The sequence below is a fragment of the Balaenoptera musculus genome, chromosome 2 (genome assembly GCF_009873245.2).
Source record: "Balaenoptera musculus isolate JJ_BM4_2016_0621 chromosome 2, mBalMus1.pri.v3, whole genome shotgun sequence".
NCBI classification, from domain to species: Eukaryota; Metazoa; Chordata; class Mammalia; order Artiodactyla; family Balaenopteridae; genus Balaenoptera; species Balaenoptera musculus.
In genome coordinates, this window is record NC_045786.1 from 166,107,148 (window position 1) to 166,113,921 (window position 6,774).

The window sequence follows — 6,774 nt, forward strand, 5'->3', positions numbered from 1 at the left end:
TGGCCTGCCCCTACTCCTTCCACCCACCTCTCACCCCATCTCCATGCACAAACAGACACACACACACACACACATACACATGCACAGAAGTATACCAGAGTCACACACACACACACAGACACAGACAGAAACATACACAGAGTCACACAGATGCACACACAGAAACATACACAGAGTCACACACACATACACCCTCGGGCACAGGGTTTTTAGAGACTATGTTGCATGTATTCACCACTCAGTCCTTCGGCTAAGTGCTCTCAGCTGCAGTATTATCTCATTTTCTTCACACAGTAACCCTTCAAGGCAGTTGTTGCTAATCCCATTTTGCAGACAGGAATACGGAGCCCCAGAGATTTTAAATGTCTGGTACAAGTTTCCACAGTCGGCAAGCAGCCCAGCAGGGATGTTAATCCCTCCCCTGAGTCCAGATCCAGGTCCCCACCTTTCCCACCAAAATACATTAACCCACATTGATTCCATCCACACTGTTTTATGTGCTAAGAATAAAGCAATGAACAAACCAGACCAAGGCCTTGGGCGGTGAGAGAAATGGGGAAATGTTGGTCAAAGGTACAAACTTGCAGTTATAAGATGAATAAATTCTGCGGATGTGTACTACAGTTAAGAGCACTGTATTACATACTTGGTGACTATAGCTAACAACACTGAATTGCATATTTCAAGGTTGCTGTGAGAGTAGATCTCAAATATCCTCACCACAAAACCGAAAGGGTAAGTAAGTGTCGGGATGGAGGTGTTAGCTAATGCTATGGGGCAATCATTTTGCGATACATAAACGTATAAAATCAACACACCGTACACCTTAAAATTACACAGTGTTATAGGTCAATTATACCTCATTAAAGATGGGGGAAAGAAACAACACATATTGTATGATTCCATCTATATGAAACGTCCAAAAAAGTCTAAAGAGATAGAAAGTTGATTACTGTTTGCTTAAGGCTGGGAGTGGAAATGGGGAATGACTGCAGATGGGCACAAGAATTCTTTTGGGGATGATGGAAATGTTCTAAAATTAGATTGTGGTGATGGTGGCACCAATCTGTAAATATGCTAAAAATCGTAAGTATATAATTAAGTATATAATTCATATACTTAAAATGGGTGTATTTTATAAGATGTAAACTATACCTCAATAAAGCCGTTAATAACAACAACAAAACTGAAACAGACCGGACCCCACCCCCGGGGAACTCACGTTGCTCATCATCCAGGAGTGTCTATTCCTTTCCATGTGAGTCCTCTGCTTCCTCCGGGACAGAACGTGAATGTGCACGGGCATCCCTGGGGGTCTAGCATCTGAATCTGTGGGCCTCAGGTCGGGGTGCCTTTCTATCAAGCTCCCAGGTGAGTCCAATGCTGCTGACCTATGGACCACACCTTGAGGAGTAAGGCTGCACTACGTCTTGGAGAGGAGAGAAGAGGGTATATTTCATGCCCCATATCAGCTGTTGACTCTTTTTTGGCAGATCAGCCCTGGCTACCTGACTGGTGAGTCTGGGAAGAGGACTGGCTAACAGGATGGGCGGTTCCCCATGGGACCACCTGCTTCCCTCCTCTGGCTCAACCCCACGTGCCCTGTGACCCCCACCCCGGGAAGTGCTTCCTTCCGGGGTGCAGTCTTAGGGAGCCAACAGCCCATAGATGGAGGCCACGTTCTCAATATCAGCCTCATCTGTATGTCAGTTTTCCACCTGCTTTATTTCTGGAATTTCTTAATTGGTTCCAATCAGGAACAGGGACGAGTTACTAGGCTGAATCACGTGAAACTGCCAACTGAACAGGTCAGTAGGATATTGACAATTTGGTACAGTTCAAGCTAATATTTATTGGGCACCCTCATATTCTAACACCACATACCAGTGGTTTTCAAACTCAGGTCATATCAAAATCACCTGGGGATTTGGAAAAACCACGAAGGCCCAGGCCTCATCTTACTTCAGCTCACTTGAGCCTCTGTGTCTTTCATCAGCCCTGTAGACGAGGCTGCATACACCAAAGTTTGAGATGCCCCGTGACACGGCAAGCACGACGCTGAGTTCTCTGCTTATTTCATTGAATCTCTGGGACGACCCATCACGCCTGCGCCTGAGTCAGCTCCTATGGACGCTCACGAGCAAATTGTTAAATTTTTGGGAATTTTGTGAGCTGTCTGTTAAACATAGTTGTTATTAAAAATTAAAGTATATGAACTTACAATTAAGTAAATTATATTAAAAGCATAGGTAATATGTACTCAAACTCGTCACTTCCTAATTATTTTACTACATTTTACTATCACCTATGCTTTGGAAGCTATTGACAAACATTGTATCAGTATGTTGGAAATCATATATCATGGTGTGTGGCTGTAGTCTCTTCCCAGCTCTGCCTTCCCTGGCTTCATGTTGGTGGTTTGAAATCATCCATGATGAGTGAGAGTGTTTATACTGTAGAAGCTGGCAAACACTACAAATCGGGCGTTACTTCCCCAGATCAGACCTTCGACCTCCCCATTTCACAGATGAGGAAACTGAGGTTTGGAGATTAAATGACTTTCCCATGATCTCAGGGCCACAGTCTGAACTCAGACAGCTGACTCAGGAGCCCAAGTTTTTAACCAATGGGCATATTGTGCTTTTTCTTTGTATCTTTCCTAGGCTTGTGGCATGAATCTCCACCCACCTTCCTGGAAAGCACAACCGCCTCCCCAACAACTGGCCGGCCCCAGGACCCCACCCCCTCTTCCCCAGCAGCCTAAAAAGGAGGCCAAAATAATGCTCCACCAGCAGGGCCCATGGCCTCTGACGGGTCAGGTACGTCAGCAGAGTCAGGAGTGGCTTTGTTGCCCAAGCCCAGCCTCCTGTAGGGTCTCCCCACCAGTGGATGTCCATACAGTTTAAGTGGGATAAATTAAATTGGGTGGGTGCTCTTGGTGAAAAAAGTCATAAAGAGATGGCAGAGTCTGGAGGTAAGAGGAAGGCCAGTGGAGTTTTGCCTCACAGGTCGGGGAGGTTGAGAAGATGCATGTTGAGAGAGGAGAAGGGGGGGAGACAGGAGGGGTGTTGCTTTCAGCCCACCCCCACCCAGCAGTGGTCCCTTGGCCCCTCGAAGGAACCTGGAAGGAGAGAGGAAGGAAAGCCCACAATGGGGGCACAGGCAGTGTGAGAGGTCCAGGCTGGTTTCCCCTCACCCTTCTCTCTCATTTTCTCTCCAAAATGTTGGGTCCCTAATGATTCTACCTCCAAGTGCCACTCCCACTCAGTCCCCAGAGGAGGAAATACTTGGGACAAAGACCTCCCTTGAATGATTCTAGTTTTATTTTAAAAAAGAGAATGGGGACTTCCCCGGTGGCACAGTGGTTAAGAATCTGCCTGCCAATGCAGGGGACATGGGTTCCAGCCCTGGTGCAGAAGATGCCACATGCCGCGGAGCAACTAAGCCCGTGTGCCACAACTACTGAGCCCACACGCCTAGAGCCCGTGCTCCGCAACAAGAGAAGCCACCGCAATGAGAAGCCTGTGCACCACAACAAAGAGTAGCCCCCCTGCTGCAACTAGAGAAAGCCCATGCATAGTAATGAAGATCCAACACAGTCAAAATAAATAAATAAATAAATAAAAATAAAAACAGTGAATGTAGGGAAAAAAAAGGAAAAAGGAGAGAAAACTGAGGTCACAACCCGTTTATGACATAGTGTTGACAGCAGGATTCAGGGTGTTTTATTGTCTTTTTTTTTTGGCACTGGTTTTCCCTTTGTTTTCTGGTAATAATACTGTACATTTTTTACAATGATGAGGAAACAATTTATATTTTAGGAAGAAGGAGGAAGGGGAAGAAAACAGCAGAAGAAATCATCACAGCAATTATGCAATTATGTAATTATGGGGCCAAAAAATACTTTCCATTAAATAATACATTGCTTTCTCTCAATAGCCCTGCAAGGAAGAAGCATAGACATTGTTAATTCAATGTTTAAAATGGGGGAAGATGTTTATTCACCATAATTAAGATATGGAATCAACCTAAGTGTGTGTCAATGGATAAAGAAAATGTGGTATGTATATATTAATACAATGGAATATTATTCACCCTTTAAAAAGGAGATTCTGCCATTTGGGACAACCTTGATAAGGCTGAAGGACATTATGCTTAGTGAAATAGGACAGACACAGACAAATAGTGCATGATTTCACTTAGAAGTGGAATCTGAAACAGTCAAACTCATAGAAGCAGAGAGTAGAATGGTGGTTGCCAGGTACTGAGGGTAGGAGGGGAATGGGGAGATGTTAGCCAAAGGGTACAAAGTTTCAGTTATGCAGAATGAATAAGTTCTGGAGATTTAATGTACAGCATGGTGACTATAATGAATAATACTGTATTGTGCACTGGAAATTTGCTAAGAGAGTAGATCATATATGTTCTCGCCACACCAAAAAAAAAAAAAAAAAAAAGTTAACAATGTGAGGTGATGGCTGTATTAATTCACTTGATTGTGATAATTACTTTACAACATATTTGTATATCAAAATATTACATTGTACACATTAAATATAGTTACAATTTTTATTTGCCGATAAAGCTGGAAAAAATAGGGAAACTGAGGGCTGGGGGCTGTTGACGTTTCCAGGGTCAAAGAGAGAGTCCAAAGCAGAGTCAAGATCTGGCTTGAAGTCTCTCAGCTCTAAATCCAGTACTCCTACCACTGTGTTGGGGGCACTCTCTGTACAAGTGACATCTATGGAATGTCTGTCCATCCAAAAAACCTCCCCTTACCTCCCCAGATCCAGAGGGGGGATGCTCTTGACCATGTAGAATGCAGCATTTCTGTGCCCTGACCATGGATTTTTGGGGAGGAAGGGGGAGCACATCCAACTCACTTAGGGCTGATCAGAGTTCCTTCCCTTAGAATCTGGAGTTGAGTCATAGAGAAATAGAAAGAGTGATGAGAGACAGAGAAAGAAGGAATGAGACCTTGTTCACGTGGCTGGTAATCATGGTTTGCCCTATGACATGGGGAACAGAGAACGTAGGTCTGCAGGCACATAAAAATAAAGCGGAGACACAAAAAGGAATGGAGATGAGAGATGAAGGGAGAATCTGAGTGACCTTCTAAGGCCTTCATCAAGCTTAGCTCTGTGCTCACTTTGGCAGCACATATACTAAAAGTGGAACAATACAGAGAAGATTAGCATGGCCCCTGCGCAAGGATGACATGAAAACTTGTGAAGCATTCCATATTAAAAAAAAAAAAAAAAAAAAAAAAAAATCTTACCTGTGTTCCTGCCCTACATCCTTATAATAAGTGCCATTTTTTTTTAAATTAAGGTAGGTTGAGTTGATATCTGTTTCTTGCAGCCAAAAGATTGCAGACTAACAATTTGTTACTGCATGAATGTACCTTCCTCACACTGACTTTGAAACTTTTTAATTTTCTAGAAGGAGGCCTATCTTCACTTCAAGTATTTACCATTATTTGTCATGGAACAACCAATAGCAAATACAATATTTGTCAGTGGAACCCAGAAGCAATCCCTTTAAAGAAGAAAACAAGTATACCTGCCACCAACACCATTACATTCACTATTTTCTGGAGGACTTTGTGCATGCAATAAGGTAAGGAAAAGAAATAAGAGAAACGAATATAGGAAAAGAACAGGCAAAATTATTATAGTTTCAGATAATATGATTATCCACATAGTAAATCCACTGAATATCATGCTGAACCAGTAAGAGTTTGATAAAGTGGTTGGATATGATATAAAAAACCAAAAATCAATTATTTCTCTGTATGCCAATAAAAAACGATTGTAATGTGTAATGGAAAAAAGATCTCACTAACACAATGAGAACTGTAAAATACCTAGGAATAAACCTAATGAGCATTGTGCAATTTATATGCAAAACACCATAAAACTTTACTAAAAAACAAAAAAGAAGAACTAGCTAAATACAAGGTATACCCTGAGGTCAACTGCATTACTGGCCCCAATTCTTCATCTCTGTCTGAATCCATTCCTTACCTTGGCCTCCCTGTGGGCAGTGTATTCCTCCATCCCTTGATTCTAGGCTAAACCATGTGACTTGCTTTGGCCAACAGCATGTAAGCAGAAGTAACAGTTTGCAATTTGGAGCCTAGGTCTTAAGAGACTTCTGCTTGCTTTCCTGCATCTCTTCCATTGCCAAGAAAGAAGCTTATCCCAGACCTGATGCCTAAAAGGAATAAAAAGGGAGCCGACCTAAGCCTCAAGTTCAGTGAGGAGCTAAGCCCAACCAGATGTATCTGTAACTTGAAGGGGAGCTATCCAGCCAAGCCCAGCCCAGATCCGCCATGTCCAGCCAACTTATGGACTTGTGACCAATAATAAATAGATGTGTTTTAAGCCCACTGAGTTTCAGGATGCTTTGTTACACAGCAAGAGGTAACAGATACACCCATATTCCTGGATGGTGATACTCAATATTGTAAAGATGCATTCTCTGCAAATTAATCTATAAAGTTCACTGTGATTCCAATCAAAATACCAACAGATATTTACTTTTCTGGGATTTAAAAATTAAATGGCAAAACAAAATTAGCTGCTAAATTTATGGAGGTAAAAAAACTAACAGAGGAGAACAAGATCTTACCCCATCAGATATTAAGAGGTACCATAAAACTAGGCTAGTTACACAACATGGTAACAGACAAATGAACCAATGGAACACAACCAAGGGGGAGATGATAGATAGATAGATAGATAGATAGATAGATAGATAGATAGATAGATA

The 6,774-nt window shown here is 42.4% G+C and overlaps 1 non-coding gene across 1 annotated transcript; it reads left to right on the forward strand.

The window, feature by feature from the left end:
* Positions 1–5,141: 5,141 nt before the first annotated feature.
* On the forward strand, positions 5,142–5,248 carry LOC118891374. The gene has a single exon (XR_005018958.1). It is a non-coding gene; the product is annotated as a U6 spliceosomal RNA (small nuclear RNA).
* Positions 5,249–6,774: the final 1,526 nt, after the last annotated feature.